We start from the raw sequence: 18,438 nt of genomic DNA, 5'->3' as shown, positions 1-18,438 counted from the left end.
ACAATTTTTTGTTGGTGACGCTTCTGGTGGAGAACTGGAGCCAGTCTTTAAAAAACTGGACAGCAGTCCTGCTCGGGGGGGGTTTGTTTCAGAGGGCGCCAATCGTGCATTGTCACAGTTTGCGGGAAGCATGGCTGAGAGCTGTGCGTTAGTATTGATTGGCCCTTGTTCCGATACAGAACAGATTGAGCACTGCAGTTCAGAAAGCTGCTCTGCTGTCCTCAAAATAACCTTGTGTGTTTTCCCCTGCTGCGCAGGCCTGTCCAAAGCAATTTCAAAGGTGTTTTGCAATGTAAACCACTGTACGCTGATTGATGCCCTTGAATTAGTTGACATTGGCTGACTGGTTCTTTTTCTTTGGCCGATCAGGAAATATCTGCTGCACTATTGCCTTTTAGAGAGGAACAGCACCTCCTGTACAGTCCAATATGGGCAAGACAAACCAAGGAATGAAGCAGATGCACTTGGATAGACGGTTAAAGCAAAATCCACACATATGTTCATGATAAAACATCAAATATAAACCAAAAAGGGTTACTTCTCTCACAGGCCATATCATTTCAGTTCTTTCTGAAGCTTTGCGTTTGTCATGTTAATTCTTTATTATAAAAGTAAAGACAACGTGTTAAGTTCTTTCAACATTAAAATAAGCATACATTCACCCAAGATGGTGATAATACATCATGAAATTGTGGTAGGAGATACCAAACCTGGGCATTATTTCCACATTTCTGTGTGTTTTGACAGGGTCTGTCGCTTTCAGGTTTTCAAGACTGTATTTTCACTATGTGCCGGCAGAGGGCGTCAGAACACCCTCTCAGAATAATGGACGGTATGCACTGTCACCATTCTATCCAGTTGCTAATCGCATCATCCAATTTAGGATCGCGGGGGAACAGGAGACTATTCAGGCAAGCCAGACCAGAATCCTTGATTGTTTTTAGCTGTTACTTTTCATTTTTGAAGGCTAGTAGGTTGTGCTTAGCAAAACATCTCCGCATTACACTTACTCAGACTAAAGGCAACTCCGTACAGGTTAATTCCCCTACTGTCAATATTGCATTCTTGACCACACCATCGCAGTACTTGCACAATTATACAGTGTTTCTTTAAAAAGGAAATACAAACAAAAAAGCGATGAAGAAACAGTATTTTCTTATATAACAGGATCAAACTGAAATTAAAGCAAAAAACTCAAGGTATCCTTGGGTTAAATGTGAGCTTGAATAGTACTTTCAAAATAAGGAGCCGACATGACGTCCAATCACTTCCAGTTAGGAATCATTACAAAACGGGTTGAAAATGACCAGCATGGTGAAATCTAGGGAGTTTAGACAGTGATGTTTCTTGGTGATCTCATTTTCAGCGCAGCAGAAGCTCACAGTTTTGCCTGTTGCAGCATCTCAAACTGTTTCGAATCAAGTCTGCTTTTGCTGAAGGCCACAGGAGAATCCATCTCCAGTTATTTGATCTTGGCAACTTGTCTCGATGTCACTGCTGGCTTTTGAGAGAACGTAAGCAAACCGTGGTCCCGCATATCTTAAATGGGCAGTGAACCCAGGGGCAGCAGTATGCAGAAAGACTCTTCATTTCTCCTGGACCCAGGTTCTCAATCTCTGCTTTAAGTAGCATGCAGTATCTCTTTATTTTGACTGCAATAGGAATAAGGATGTCCAGAAGTCAATTAGCCTTCCTGTATGCCTTTGGACTGTGGGGGGAAACCAGAGCACAAGGAGAAAACCCACACGAACACGGAGAGAACATACAAACTCCACACAGATAGACTCCAGGTCTGACATTGAACCTGGGCCCCAGCGCTGAGAGGCAACACTGCTAACCACTGTGTGTCTGTGTCTGTGTGTGCTCTACGGGGGACTACTGCCCCGTCCAGGGTGTATCCTCACTTAAGCCTGCAGAATAGGCTGTAGCTGCCCCACGACCCTGTATTGGGTGAAGCGTTTAGAAAATGGATGGGTGAAGGAATAAGAATTTCCAGTGTGAGGTGGCATCTTGTCCTTGAACAGCGGCTGGACGCTCTTTGTTTCTAATTTCAAATTCATTTTCAGCTTATATCCTAAGCCTTTTCATGTTCCAATACATTGGTTTAATGTAACTGTGTGATTCAGGATGAGGATATAAGCAGGAGAGATGGCTGTAGAACATGTAAATATAATACTGCCAGATATACTGGATGAATTCCTGAACAGAAAGGAAAGCTTGACCACATTCTCAATCAACTTAGGTATGGGGAGACTCTGTAACTTGTCCACAGTGTTGGAATGAGAAGCATTCCGTTGTGAGAGATGAGCTGTTGCACTATGGAGCATCTGTAATGTTGTTCGTCTCAGGCATTGTGTTGTAATCCATCTGGCAAAAACAGCACCAGGTTATAAACCCATACCTGGCGATATCACACACTGTTTACTCCTCCATTCTGACCCCCAGACCTCTTCTCTCCATTTCTGTAGATTGCAAGGATTGTGAGTTTTATTCATAATAACCTGGGTGCGCTGCAATGCCTGTGTTCCTTAAATCTCCTTTCAGTCCGTTGTCCTTGTTTTTGTCCTCATCACCCAGTCATGTGTTATGCCACACAGAAGCAGGGAGCGCATGGTATTTGGAGAACTGTACTGAGAACAGCCCAGATGCACACTGAGCTGCTGTAAAAGGATCCTGATGATCTTAATAGCCCTGCAGGGTAATCAGCTGCATCTCAATGTGAGCCACAGAGAGCTATGGTTCAACTTTTTAAATGCTTTTTTAAAGGTTGTAGAGGGAGCAAGATACTGTACAGGTTTTGATACCCAAATGAAAACACTTTCTCTGTCTTACATTGCTTTTCCAGCTCCAGATTACTGCTTGGAAGGATTTCTAAACAGGGAAATGGATGTATTTTTACAGGTTTTTGGGGGGATGGGGAATGTGTTGCTTGTGGCAGAGGAAGGAAAATTGTGAACTCACCTGTGGTATTTGAAATTATCTGCAATCTTTCAGAGAGGAAGTGGACACTGTATAGAAAATACATTTCGCAGGTACTGGACATGTCTGACACGGTTATAACGAGTTTTGTTTCTTTTCGATTCCATCATAATGTTTTTTTTTCATCATTTGTTGATCAAAGTTATTTTAAAACCCGAGACTTGTCCAGGTCATTACAGCAGTAAAACAGCAGCTCTTGGATTTGTGTCCTTGATGCAGCATAATGGTGTAAATATGGAAGCTGTCTCAGTCAATACAACCTGTGGTATTAGTTGCTTCTTTCCCACCCCTCCTAACCTTGTTCATAGAATTTGCAGTTTCTCCAGCCTGCGGGGTTAGATGTTGTTTTGCACACCTCAGTTTTCATCGCTTATCTTCTAATTGACAATGACTTTAGACTCCTCTGTTGCCCTGTGGAGAGCTTGTATACATGTAGATTTATATGCACATGAAGCAGGTAGAAGCAGGTCACATTGTAAAGTCCTTCGCAGACGGACTATACATCTGAACTCTGAATGTGCTTCAATAAACAGATGATCTGTCTGTCAATTAACAGAGACTTCTGCCTGTCTTGATAGAAAGGATCGTTTTTCCTCTTCATCAATCGACTCCACTGTGTGAAATAACAGATGCCTTTGTTGTGAAGCCTCGCTGTGAGTCAGAGTTTGAGTTCTGAGAGGAAATGAGCTGATTCCCAGAGAGACCTTGCTCACCCCCCTTCAGAAATGCAGTAAAATCTGTACAGTTTACTTACAAAGTATTTTGATAAATGGGTCAAGATCCTGCGGCCTAATCTACCTAACAACCTGACCTCTAGCTTCAAGCTTTGTTCATTTGCTGACCTGTGAGGCCACAAATGTAAGGACTATTTTGTTTGCTTTTTATGCAAACCAGCTTCTGATAAGATTCTAGTATCAGAGCAGGGCATCGGTTTTGGCTATTGAACGGTAACTGCTACAGTTAACAGCTCTGAATGAGATAAAACTCAAAGGCTGAATTCAGCACATTCTCCAATTTTTCCATCTTATCAGAAAGGGAGTCAGATGTAGTCCAGAAGAGCTCCATTCCAGTTGGGCTTGTAGGAAACCTGTTTTTAAAGACTGTCAACACCTGTAAGATATTCATAAGCCGAGCAAGTAATCTGTTCACTTTCGAGAACTCTGGACCTTGAGGACTGGGAAGTACTTAGATTTTAGTCCGAAATGATCTGTAAGTTACTTAATTTAACACCTGACCTGTTTAGTTGATCACTTAGAAATGTGTAGTTTAAAGGTGACCTGAGACACCTGCTGGACTGGGGCTCTAAGGGATGAGGGTTGGAGATGCATGCTGTGGGTAATCTGAAAACCAAATCTGGCTGCCTCTTCTACTTCAGCTGGTATCTGCTGAGTTTTACACTGCCTATGGTCACGAGAAAGGGTCTAAAGGACACATTCATATTATAATCAGGTTTATACTGTTACCTCAGGCTTTCATTAATACCACGTTGTCTGATTCATGCTTTCCAGTCTGGGGCTCAAATAAGCTGCTCTTCATCTGCCTTCTTGGAAACCTCAAAACAGCGGCAGCAGAGCTCTTTAGATAAAAAAATCTGGGGTTTCATTTCCCTCATTGAAATGCATCAAAAATAAAAATGTTAAATAGGGTCCTGCCTACATACAGTATGCACTGAAAGCCGGTTTTTCAATGTGAAGCAAAAACTGTCATCTTTCGCAAATCTGTCATCTTTCACAAAACACAAGTAACTGCTTGCGTTTGCGTTTAAACCATATAGCGGAGGACACGTACTGTATAACCAGTGATTATCTCCTCTGTCAGGGTGGCTGCGACGGTGAAGTATAAGCGTGGACTTCTTTTTCCGAATGATTGGGATGGGTCAGCATTAATGCGGAGAGATCGTCAAATAAAGGCTGCTGGCAGAGTTTTTGTGGGCGCAGAGGGCAGACTGTGGACTCTGCGCTGTCAGCTGCAGAGGGACGGCCGCCAGCCCACCTCGCCGCGGCGCAACTCATTACTCAGCCGGTCTCTTATCTCTCCCTCCACCTGCGGACTCCTGGAGACGGACCTGCGACGTGACGCAAATCTTAATGGTGGTTTAGCAGCATCTCAGACAAAGAGCTTGCAGTTTCAATTAATGCGGGCCATTCCTCCTTACGTTTTATTACCGTGCGGTGTTTTTTTTTTTTGGTTTGTGATTTGTCATTGTCATTCCCTGTGTTTTCAGACCTTTCTTCTATGCTGGTCCCCTAATGTCTTGTGACTGGCTAGTAAATAAAACCGTTCCAAATGGCTAATAGATCTTTCTAAGCACCTTCCTTCCTGCCTGGGCTGTGTATATGCATTAAGGAGTGTAACACGTAGAGATTCCATACTGTGACTATGCCATTTTACGGTATACTATGAGTAACTGTGCTGCTCTGTTGGGGTTTGAGATGTACTGTATATGGCTAATCGGAGAAACTGTGGGTTTTTATGATTCAGCACATTAATGCAATGAGTGGTTGCTCATACTGTTACTGCAACAGGTCTTTGAATCACTTCAGAAAGGTTTAGTGATGGTTTGTACACAGATCACAAAGGTGGAAAAGGTGTTTTACTGAGGTGTAAAAAGACAGCCGTTACAGTATTGGTATAAAGTGCATTTCAGACTCTGTGCTTCAGAGAGAAAAGGAGAAAAACAACAGACTTCCTTATCTTTAAGTAGAAACTGCCAGTGAATTCCTGCACTGTTGATCTTCACGAATGTGATTCAGTATGACAGGCTTCGTGGTAAACCTGGGAGGTCTTGGCGGTGGAGGCTTTGACTGTGACAGTATGTAACATGCACTCCTAGAACCAAGCAAACAAGATGTTCTATGACCTGTACTGAGACAAAACATTTACCAGCACAGCTATTGGAAAGTTCAAGTCCTTTGCTTGATGCTGTTGGCTTTCCCTTCGGTATAGAGCTGATGCCTGTGGCAGATACCAAACACCTCTGGAATTTATGACTTGCAGGTGGGGTGAGGTTTTGATTTAATCTCAGTTTGGGTTAGGAATCTTGATTAGTTTAGTGCCATTATGTCAAATTCCAGCCTTTGAGGACTCCAGCATCTGCAGGTTTGGACTCCATTGTAAACTTTCAATTCCCAGAAAGGTTTAATTATGTTTCTTGTTGTATCTATTCAAACATTTAGGGGCTCTTTGTTTTCTGTGGTTGTTTATTGCTAGTTTACTAACTTCGCTTATGCTGTAATCCATCATGTCCAGCCTCAAACTGCATTCCTTTTCCTGCAACTTGATGCCTATTAAGGAAGGAATTTATTATTTGTGTGAAGTGTGTTAAACAATGTAGATTTTTACACTTTGTGTTGGGCTCTTATGATGAAAAGTAAAAAAAAACAGAAAACTGATTTTTCACCCGTCAATAGTAGAAACATTACAGAGCTAAAGTAATCCAGTAATAGGAGTAATATTTAAAAATGTAATTGTGCCAATCTTTTTTAAACATCACTGAATTAACACTTCACTAGAACATATTGCTTGGCTTGATTACATACAGTAAGGAAGAAACTGTACCAAAATCTTGCAAAAAAGCATGGCAACCAATTAGACAAATAGATAAAGGTTTACAATTAAGAAGTGCATTCTTTAGGAGCTGCTAAGTGACTCAACTAGTAGAGTCATCTGTGTGTAATAGTTTGCTCTATGATCCAGATGCCAGTTCTATGATCCAGATGTGGCAGGTTCAAGCTTGAGTCATATCACCGGTTAACTCTGACCAGGATTCTCCAAGCAGCAGTAGTTAATTAGCTCATTACTGCTGGGGGAAGGTTGGGATTAATTGGCCAGGGCTCTGATGGTTCCTGGTTAAAGTGGGGCCCTTGAGACTCTGTGGATATTGCTGCAAAGCCTGTGATATATCAAAATCGTAGGGCTGTCAGTGGCATTCACCTGCATTTTCTCATTCCTCCCTGTGGAGGGACTGGGATATGATTCCTTGCAGAGAGATAAGGATAAACACTCATTGCTGATTCTAAATGAGGTGTGTAAACTTATCATGTATTTAGTAATAACATTTAGGTTCCTCATACAGATTACCATACATAATATTTCTGACAAAATTTATAATCCCAGCCTTTCGGCTGCTCTGAAATGTCACTTATTAGCCATATACAATTTCTTGTATTAGGAATTTGTCTTTTCAAATACCCCAACTTACTCTCCATGAGACACACAAACAGGGAGAAAAGCCTGGGGTCAGAGTGCAGGGTCAGCCATTGTACAGCACCCCTGGTGCAGTTGAGGTTAAGGGCCTTGCTCAGGGGCCCAACAGAGTAGGAGTCCTCTGCCAGCTGTGGGATTTGAACCGGCAACCTTCCAGCCACAGGCGCAGATCCTGAGCTACAGAGCCACCTCTCCACCCTGTCCTTTTTTTTTTTTTGCAGGCACTTCACACATGATGTGTCTGTCTCACTCGCACATTGAGGAACCAAAATTTAGGAAAAAACCTTTTCAAAAATCTAACTCTACAGCCACATGGGTCCAGGGTACAAATCTTGTTCGGGGTGCCTGTCTGTGTGGAGTTTGCATGTTCTTTCTGTGTTGATGTGGGTTTGCACCAGCTGCTCTTGGTATCCTCCTGCCTTCTGAAGATATGCTTTCATCAGACTTGCAGGGAGCATCTTGTTTCTCTCGGTCCTCACAAACTCCCATTGGCCCCCGTCAATTGCAGTGTGTCCAGGGTTCAGTCTTGGGATCATTACTTTTTATTATTTATACAGTGTGTTTCATCTCAGTCAGGTTATATGCAGACATGGTCTTCAGTTTCATTGATATGCAGATGATACTCAGATTTACATTAAAACGTCTCCCACCTTCATCAGTTATCCCTCATCTGCATGACATCCAGCTCTGATTGACATCAAATTCCCTGAAGTGACAAAACAGACATTTTGCTGGCGAGGAGCAAATGTCAACTGTAAAAACTGGAGCGCTTCACAGTAATAGTTCAAGGCTTCCCATCAAGTGTCAGCCTTACTCAGGAATTTGGGAATCACAGTTGATTCTCTCCTGTCTTTTGAGCCCCATGTGAAAAAATTCTATTAAGACATCTTTTTCTCACCTAAGAAATATTGCCAGCATTATGACATTGCTATCAATATCTGATGCTGAGTGCCTGATTCACAAATGATTCATGCATTTGTAACATTGTGGCTTGCATATGTCTGCAGCTAGACTTCTAACTCACAGTAGACCTCGGCAGCACATCACTCCTACACTATAATACTGTATCTACATTGGTTGTCTATAGTCACATATTCAACATAAGATCTCGTTACCAACTTTTAAAGCTATTACTAATGTTGCTCGATCATACATCTCTGAGCTCCGTCAGGTTTACACTCCCTCCTGTAGACTTGCTGTAGGTCAGTTGAGACTGATCCTTCGCTCACTGTACCTAAGACTAAATCTCAGACATCTGGTGACCACGCTTTTTTTTGTTGCTGATCCTTTGTTATGGAATGTCCTTCCTCCAACTCTCCGAGAGATCAATTCTTTGACTCTCTTCAAATCCAAACTCAGAACACACCTTTTCTCTAGGGCTCATGTCTGGTCGCCTTACGTTCTATCCAGGAAGTTTGTGTTCAATTTTCTTTCACTTTTTTTTGTAACTTGTTACATTCCAGTATTGCTGTTACTTTTTGTACGTCACCCTTGTAAAATAAACATTCGAAGGATTTTTTGTGTAATCTATAGCACACAACAAGTGTTTTGATTATGATATAGATTACAATGTTGTTTTACATAATTGAATTGGGGATATATACTGTATGTATAGGAAGACATAGTTGTCACGGGAGACTAATTTTTCTCACACAGATTGTGAAAAAAAACATCAGGATTCCCAGCAGCTGAAATGATTCACGTAACTAATGATTGCTTTCTCATTCCGTTTATCAGAGCACCTACTAGAGGGAGGGATTGTATCCTTGGAGTATGCTTCATTAAAGTATTAAGGGTTCTCATGCTAAATTATATATACTGTACATTAAACACTTTCTACCAAGGACCAGTCATACCCTCTCACTCACTCCTTTGTCTTCACTTGAGCTTTTTGGTCAACAGCCTCAAGCTTTTCCCTTTCTTTCTATCTTTCTCTCTTAGTTCCAGACACTTGTACTTAATTTACTTGATTTTCCAAAAAGCTTGGTGAAGAAGCCAATATTGTCTTGATTAGCCAGTTTGGTCACATTGTTTCTCAGCTGTTTTCTTCTTCTGAATCCAAAGACCTGACCACTCCTCAAACAACTGTTCTGCTGTGGATGAAATGATTCCCCTTCCAATTATGGACTGTTTTGTTGAATTTCACCTGCAAATGATGGTCACCCAGTGTGTATAATTAACCAGAACTTGAAACACTTTCAGGGGGGAAAGAAGTTAGATGTCCCCCATACAAATGTTCCCAAGATTTCATGTTTGAATAAAAACCAATTGAGAAAATTGGGAGATAGGAAATACTAAAGAAAATAATTACAATACAATTAACTGCAATTAAAGATGAAAAGAACAGCGGAAGGTCTGAGGGAGAGAAAAGTGCATTGAAATATAATTATCAGCTGAAGCTCTTGTTACAGTTAATGTTGTCAGGTGTTCTGGAAGGGGTGGGGGGGAGGAAGTCTCCAAAGAGAGAGGTATGTGTCTAATTTCAGGTTAAATAGGAAGATCCCTAGTGGAAAAAGACTGGAGATCATTATTCCAACCCCCCTTCAAAAACAGAGGTCAAGACCATAGGTTACTAAGCAGCAGGTTAATGAGAGAAAGTAAATTCCTCTGCCAAATATAGAAGCAGATAACAAGGTGGCATTAAAACCTTTATTTATCTGAATTCAGGGCAGGGTATCACAAGCTAGGTAGGCAATCTAATCTTTTTAATCAAAAGACTTGTTTCATTTTTTTTTCAGTGTTTTGTTTTTCATTTTCAGCAGAGATGGCCTGTCATGTAAACAACAAGGTCATTTTCTTGTCCTATTCATGTTTTGTTTTCCCTTTGGGAATTTCTCAGACAACACTGACAATATGAAAGGAAATCATGCTTTTATCTCTCTCTGTGTACAAGTGTTTGGCACATTTCTCACAAAAGTAGAATCCAGCAGGAGCAAATTCTCTCTGTACCAAAATGATTTATTTATTAACACTTGTCAATGCCTTGGCGAACTCAAGCCTTCATCAGTGTAGACAAGTGTAAATAAATTGTTTTGGAGTAGAGTGTGTGCGTGGTAGCTTCTGCTGTTTACATCAGTTTTTTACTGGACATCACCTGTATAATCTGTAGGTGTGTTTCTTGTCGCTCAGTAAAGATCCTGACCAACCATGGTAAACTCAGATCATAGTGAACTGATCTGATCCCCAATGCAGGTCACTAAAGAGCAGAATCCAACAGGTTTTTTAGTGTTTTTTTAATCATCAACAGCTTTAGTTCGTCTGAGACTTAAGTGGATCAGTTTCAATATCTTCCATTAATCTTAGACAAATGAGGATTCAGAGGGACTTAGGAAATCTGTTAGACTGGGAACATCTTACTTTAAAAAAAAGTAATGGTTTGGATTACAGGTAAGGAGATAAAGGTTTCCACAGACTATAGAGTTGCATCATGAAACTAAAGCTGTTCACATCAACACTACTGTATATCTACTGTATGTTGAGATGAGTACCAAGAGCTTTAACAGTTAGGTTCCCTAGTCCTCCGTACTTCTCCGGACTTCAGAGTGTGAGTTCCTTGATGATTTAATTAGACTTAGATTTAACTAATAACTAATACTAATTACACACAGTCAGAAGTCGAAAATATCAACTCCGAGGGAGCAGAAAGCACTTAAAAAGCCTCATTCAATCACATCAGCAGGTCAATTACTGTAGGCAATCAAAGTTCCAGCTGGAATGAAAACCCCAAAATAGTGGGGTCACCAGGAGCTGTTTCACAAACAGCAAGTCAACTCTTACAGATCATGTAATTCAGAGGATCTACAACTGTGGTGCTGGGAAGCCCCGGTCCATTTAGGCTTATAAGTCACCTATTTTTAAAGACTGGCAATACTTGAGTAATCAATTCAATTACGATACCTCTGGTCTTTGAGGACTGAAGAGGGTTTTGATCTCTGAGTTATTTCAATGTAATTGATCACAATGGAATTGTTCCGTGTCTTTAGAGATTGGGGATATAATGGTGAGCTGTTTAACCTGCTCGATTAGGGCTCTCCAGGATCAGGGTTGGAGATCCCTGGTGGAATTTTAGGATTTCAGTTTCAACCAGGACCTCAGAACCAGAATTGATCTGTTGCAATTAAGTGAAAACTGTGATCTGCATGCCAGTCAACAATTACAATCACAGCAGTTGACTATGAGATTCATCTGCTGAAACACCTTATCCTTATTAACTTGTATTGCAATTAATAACTTAAGTGTGAATACTCATGCATCATTTGTTTGTGAACCAAATTTATATCTGTGTATTTTTTTAATTTTTGTATTTTAGAGAACAGAAAAACACCATTTTCAATACAGATGACATTACACAACAATCCTTTTATAATACACACTTACTGTGTATTCTTTACATCTTCCTGGAATGTGGTTTTATTACCTTTCACAGCGTGCATTTTGGAAATATTTTTGTCTTTGAGTTATATGCTGCCATCTTTACAGTCTCTGTGGATTAAAATACTCAACAAGGTCGTGCAGAATTCTGCTTAACATGTATTTCTTTAATTCATCACGAAGAGGCTGAAAAGTCTTGACTACAGAGAAAACAAACATAAAAGTGAAACTTCCTTGGGAGCAAATCTGAGACAGACGAAATGTTTTCTGAATTTTATTTTTTTTTTTACTACCAGTTCCCCTTCTCTCCACGAAAAAAAAAAATAAGATAACAATCCGGCTTCAAAAAAAAACAAGGTGTTGTCACCATGTGGTGCACTCTCGTCGTTGTTTTCAGGGTCCTTATCCATTTCCCAGAAAGAGAGAGAGGAGCCGAGGAATTGTTTCCTGTGGTTGAAGCTGTGATTGGATCGTTCAGTTCCGGAGCGCTGAGTGCTGCTCTCTCAGAGGCAGAGACATCTGGAAAAAGAGCTGAGCCCGGAGACGCAAGCAGGGGAGGTGAGTGATATGGAATGCAACGAATTTCTCTTTAAACCGGACGCTTAATTGTTTATTGCAGTAAGAAACCTGCTCTCCTCAGCTCACAGACGCGTCAATTCGAGTTGCAATTGCGAGTACCCTATTTTGGTTTCTCGGCGCTTGCAAATCGCCTTCCACCAGAATGTCGGGAGGAGGGGAGGTTTGCGGCAGAGAAGGGTCCTCGGTCTGGTATGGACGCTGCTGCATCTGAACTTAGTTGTGTCTTGTATCCTGATCTCGTAATAACGGCAAAGGTTTTCTCTGGGAATCTGTTTTATATGTCCTTTGCCTGATTGCCTTCTAAAATCGCAGACTGTCCGAACTTCAGCATTACCTTGCGAATAAGAGAATTGGAGACACGCTCTGCCTAGCTGTGGGGGGAAATATGGTTTAGATTGATGGCAAAAAAAAAGGATAGCGAAGGAAGGCAGAACAAGCCATATATTTTACCTTGACCAGAAAGTTGCGACACCGTGCTCTTTCCATAGCGAGTGAGGCTTATGTGTCAAATTTGAGCATCTGTGACTCGAGATTCTGGCACTTTTCTGACGGCGAGCATCGGGGAGGCAATATTAATATTAACATAACGGGGATCAATACTCCAGGCAAACGCAGTGACAGCCAGTTCTCAAAACAATAGTGTTCGGATCAATCGATACATGCCGGTGATGGGTTTTTGCGTTCTGCGACTGTTCGCTTGTCCGTGCGTTATTCTAAGGAGCGGCGCTGGTAGCCGAGCGGAGCGGTGGCTACGGTCTGGAGGAATGCGCACCGCCGGGGAAAGAAACCTCGGACGCGCTATTCCAATTTCGCTGTTCCTCTTGTTGCGCTCTAATTTAATTTTTTTTTTAATCCAGAACCAACCGCTCGTCGATGTAATTTTCGGTCCGCTCTTTTTCTGGGAAGGGTCGCGTCGAGGACCCCGAAATGTGCTGCATCTTAAACCTTTAATAATGGCATCGGGGCTTACTGCTGCCATGTTTCCGTTTTTGTTAAAAACATTCATCTGAAGCCCGAATGCGAAACTATCCGTTTGTTTAAGCGCCCCTAAGTTTGGTAGCTTGCATTTTTTTTTTAAAAAATTGCACAGTATTTAATTTTTTTTTCTTGCAGCAAAGCTGGTTACGTTATTGGCTTCGGTCACAAGCGTCTGCAGTTATCGCTGCCAGTATCCTCTGCAGCAACGATAAATAAACCGTGCTTGAGGCAATTAACGTTTCAGTTTACAAACTTAAGTGTCTTTTCAAGGGGACAGACGGTGGCCAGAGATGGCTCTAAGTAGCCTTTAAAGGAATACACGACAGCCTGTAGCTGACTTGATGTGTTCAACGGGCTGCAACACTGTAAATAAAATGAACATCATGACATAACCACAGACAAATGTTCTGCATTAGAAGAGCGGTTTGCCGTCCTTTCGTTAACAAGAGACCACCTCGGAGAAAATGACTTCAAAACTGCGCTACGCAGTTGGAGATCAAAGGGTAACACTTCATACAACCGCATGAAAGCTGAAACAGGCCAGGACATTAAAAAAAACAACAACTGCGTTGTTTGAGCGTTATTGCTAGTCAAAAGTCTGATTCTGACTTGGAATGTTTTTTTTTAATTACGCGCTAGGAAAAATATTTTCTTTGTTAATACTCTTTTACACTGCAGTATTTTAGAAACAGTGGGATGTTTTTCACCCCTTGGGTTGTCTCTGGAGAATTGGTGTTTTATTCTTGACCAGCATTTCTGCAGTCACCCGCGAACATTTCAACCCTGTTTTGGAGTGAAACACACGTTGGAGTTTTTCTGTTATAATTTTCACAGTTCTGAATATACTTGTTACAGGATTTAAGATTTCGTTCTGGGGCTAGTTTTATTGTGCTTGATATACAACTGCCCAGAGGTTAAAAATGGTACAGTGATAGGGTATATCAGGCCTTGCTCGGAACACTTAGCTGTGGTGGTGTTATTGCATGTTTAAATAAATTGAAGTGTATTTACTGGATTAAAGACTGAATTAAACCCTACACAGTAAAATACATCCTAATGGAAGAATTAAGTGTGCCAAGAACGCAAACTCAGAGAACATAACACCACTGGTGTTCAACCTGAAATATGGGAATCTGTACAGTACAGAGGTAATATGAATATTTGAGCTGATGACATGTTTAAACTGGTGTGTTTAGATTTTGTGCAGTACGTACACACAGACCTGTCATATAAGGAGTAAAATGAAGGCTCATTGCATTGAGCCAGTCTTTCTTGATGTGTCGAGTGCTGGCACAGAGATCGGCGTTATCTTAGATTTGTACCAGTGGGCTCTGGTCAGCCCTAGGGACTGGTGACAGTGGAGTTTTTCCAGACCTGTGTCGCACTGGCCCTAGGGGGTCTGGGTGGGCTGGCGGGTTTGCTGGGTCTCTTCTCAGCTGCAGCACCTGAAGTGGAGTTGGGAGAAGGTGTTAAATTGGCCTCATTAATGAAGCTGATTGAGCTGAAGGGCTGAGCTGGACTGAAAGCCGGCCAACACACTGGACCTCCAGGACCAGAATGGCTTGCTCCTGCTGTATGTAGGCTATAGCGTGGTGATGTGTTGAGGAATACCCTGGTTCCCTGCCACTTATCAACTGTCAGCTAACACTGTGAGCTCGCTTGAACAGTGTTACTGGAATACAGCTATGAAGGCAAGAATCGACAGAAACTACTGATTTTTTTTTTATTTTAAATTTAATTGACCAGACACTCCACATAAACATAACTGTAGCTGTGCCTGTCTGTTGGTGTTCATTCGATCGTGGTCATTTCCCATCCAGATCATCTTCCTGGTGGCAGCAGTCTTCATTTTGTCTGAGTCCTGTTACTCTTGTCCTTGCATTGTGGGTAATGTCAGGAGACTGCACACACCCGTATGTCAGTTTTGCGATGTGCTTGCAGAGGTTAATACCACGTAGGAACGTAGAAAGCAAAAGAGGCAGCTAAGCGCTTTCTCTTCTCAGGTGTCTAACTCCACACCTGAAGCATGATCTGCAACCAAGGACCTCAGACAAACCGCTCTAGGTTCCACAGTTCTGTCAGCTCAGTATATAACAGAAATGAACAAGAGACCAGGTTGTGTTTAGGGTATGCCTTCCTGAGTGAGTTGGTCAACAACCTGTTAACCCCATCCATTTAGTTACACATTAGCCAACATTTAGGGCTAACCACAATGGAAACAGACGGCCTCAATAGCGCTCTGAAGTATGTGAAGAATATTCTAATCGACTGTGTCACTAATAGAAACGGCTGGCCATTTTTTAAGGTTGTAAAGCTGATGTGGAAAATGTGAGTCACAGCTTGATATGTGGACCACTGTGGTTTAGAAATTGCCTTAATATAGGCAGTGCCAACAACAGAAAGCCTCTTAACTTTTACTTTATTGCAGTTAACTATGTCTTTTCCGTATTGGCACAGGATTGAAAGGCAAAAGGTCTTCTTGTAATGGCCATGCTGGGAGTCAGTACCGAGAGTCACACTATTCTAACAAGTCTGGCTGCTCAAATGTCTCGCAGTATCTGAAGAGACCTTTCATGGGTTATAGCCAGTTCTACAAGGAATATAGGGAAATGAGGGGCATTTTAGGTAACCGTGCTACCTGCAGGTAGCAGGGTAGAACATCGTTAGAGTTCTGTATCAATGATCAGGTCAAGACAAAAGAGATCCTGCACTTGTGAGAATTAACAAAAAGCTCTACAGGTGATATATCAAGCAAGTGTGTTATAGCGATTGCACCATGGTGGCTGCCAAGCAGAGAAATGAAGTCAGTGAATGATTCTTGCAGTGTTAGGATAATCTGTAAGAAAGTGAATAGAAATTGAATTGGATTGCGTTAAGGAAATCTAATGGTAAATCTTTAATTTAATTTAGAAACTGCCGACTAAGAGAGGTGAAAGCTGAAACTTTTATTGGGTCTGGGGGGGGGGGTCAAATAATTTTTTATTACTGTTGTTGTCGCTAATATAATAATTCATGATAAGTTCAGCGAGTTCTCTTGGCAGATAAGCCTATGTTTTAGGTGAGCAGTTCAAAAGATCTAGTTTCTGTGATTCCTTATCCTGGTCCTGGAGCAAACTGTGCCTGCTGTTTTTTTTTAAACCAAGGACTAAGTGCATAATAAAGTCTAAACCAGCAAGCAGATCAGTTACTGGCAGCAAGCAGCACTGGTGAATAAGGGCCCAGCTGGAACAAAAACCTGTAGATACAGGAGGGACTCCAGCACCAGGCTCTGAAGCATTATTACAGTGCTGTGTACACATTTTTCAACTCATTCATCACAGTTCGCCTCCTGTCTGTACTTTAGAGTCTGTATTAAGGCACAAACGAATAATTTAACAAAATAATTACAGGCCTAGATCGACTGTTGAATTACCTTCATTGAAAGGTTTGCGACCTTACAGGTTCATCATCGTTGATTTCTAATGAGAAAAAGGTATTGAATATGACCTCATAAAAAAGCTTCTTGGAAGATTTACGTGGCACTTTAAAAATCTTTGTTGTTATAAATAGGGCCTACAGTCTGTATTCTAAAGCTCATTTTGTTTGTTGCACTTTACACCTGAAGAAGAATAAATCTGTGTGTGTGTGTGTGTGTGTGTGTGTGTGTGTGTGTGTGTATAAATAAAGACACCTAAAAGTGTGAGATCTGAATATGTAATTTCGAATTCATCACCCAGTTTACCTTCAAAACCCGGTGGATGAGTTGGAGTCAGTTTTACATCTAGACAACTACAGCATTAAAGCTGCAGCAAGAACCAGTATGAGCAGCAAAAAGGTTTGTTACTGGGGTTTCTTTATATCTAAATGCGGATGCAGCTTCCTGATCTAGGAACACTCAACAGTCTGGGAGTCTCGCCTATCAGTCCACACACTGCACAGAAAGCTGGGGTAGACCGCGTGCGCTTTCACTGCGGAGCCTGTTCCTGAGTCCCTGAGGGTGGTCGTCTCAAGCATCTGGGAGTCGGGGGCAATTCCTGTATCTGTGTGGTGACTTCTGGGCCGCTCAGCTAATGATGGTCTCTGTGAAGCTGAGACCCGTTAGCCAGGCGTTCGACATGTTGACCCTTCACAGTGACATTGACACTGTCTGGTAGACTGCTGGTGGCCCATTTGAAACCAAGATAGGGTCCGCGTGCAAATGACCTGACAGGATGAGGATAATTATCCTGATTAGAAGAGACACTGAGAGCCCTGCAGTAGGGCACTGCTGTACGATAAGAGTTCGGGTGCTACAGTGTATTGTCTTTCCTCTCATCTGCTTTTCCTTATAAGGGTCTGAATCTCTCCAACAAACCCAGGGCACAAGGCAGAAGTGCACCCAGCATGGGATGTCGGACACGCCGACAATCTGATGGTGCCATGACTCTTCCGAAGGGCCCAAGTTATGGTGTGAAACAAAACACTGCTTGTCTGTTACTGGTGGGCTGTTTTGCACTTAGACAATAAAAGCCAAACTTAATCCACCAGTCCTTTATTTAAGATTCATGAGTTGCGTAGCACTGTAAATGAACAGCTAAAGGTTTATTCCATGAATAAGAAAAGAGACACAACGTTTCGGCTGTGGAGCCTTCTTCAGCTACCTACTTGAACGTCTTCAACCCATTCCTACTGCGACCCACTATGCCTTCCACTTAATCTTTTTCTAGATCGCTTCATCATTCCTTCTCCTCTTCCCTGAGCTACTTGCCCTCTTCTCTCACTAAACTGGCATTCCGTCTCTTCACAGCGATCTGTTCCAAGACCTGGCACCTGAAAGAGGCACCACAGCCAAGACATCGTGTCTCTTTTCTTCTCTTTTCAGCATGGCATAAACCTTTACCTGTTCCTTTGCAGCCAACACATGCTGATGCAGCTCCCAACTAACACTGTCAGTCGTGCGGTAGTGATTAAATGGGTTAATGTGATGAATAGTTCCTGACCTCACATCACAGGAGAAGAAAACACTTGTCCGATAGGGGCTACTGGCCACCACTGTCTTGTTCTGGTACACCAGAGCAGGCTCTGAGGAAGATCCTGGCTCATGATAAATCCGCTGATTTTGCTATGAAGTCTCTGAGAAACAGTTGTATCGTTAGATCTTCATCTTCTCGGAGAAAAGGGTTTTATCATTAGACCTTGGTCTTCTAGAGCAGTGAAGAGTGCCTCAGGTGAACACTGAAACAAGCCCCAGTACTGGCTGCTGGAGACTGTGATGGTGTATGGCACTTTTAGTTGTAGTGTAACAGCTGTTCCTAATCATCTAAGGGAAGATTCATGGGACCCTTGTGAACACAAATTAAAAAATGA

The 18,438-nt window shown here is 41.9% G+C and overlaps 1 protein-coding gene across 12 annotated transcripts in view; it reads left to right on the top strand.

The window, feature by feature from the left end:
- Window positions 1-12,033: 12,033 nt before the first annotated feature.
- Window positions 12,034-18,438, top strand: part of LOC148840603 (amyloid beta precursor protein binding family B member 2-like) — a 140,678-nt gene continuing 134,273 nt past the window's right edge. For 5 of the 12 annotated variants that reach the window (XM_088911179.1, XM_088911259.1, XM_088910728.1 and 2 more), the window contains exon 1: window positions 12,034-12,114. The gene's annotated coding sequence lies outside the window, so the exon portion shown is untranslated. The remainder of the gene's footprint in view (window positions 12,115-18,438) is intronic. The other 7 variants (XM_088911427.1, XM_088910971.1, XM_088911344.1 and 4 more) reach the window with 2 other exon arrangements.

Source organism: Atractosteus spatula, chromosome 1 (assembly GCF_055471065.1).
Source record: "Atractosteus spatula isolate fAtrSpa1 chromosome 1, fAtrSpa1.hap1, whole genome shotgun sequence".
Taxonomy (NCBI): Eukaryota; Metazoa; Chordata; class Actinopteri; order Semionotiformes; family Lepisosteidae; genus Atractosteus; species Atractosteus spatula.
The sequence above is the reverse complement of the archived record's forward strand: the minus strand, read 5'-3'. Positions and strand labels throughout refer to the sequence as shown.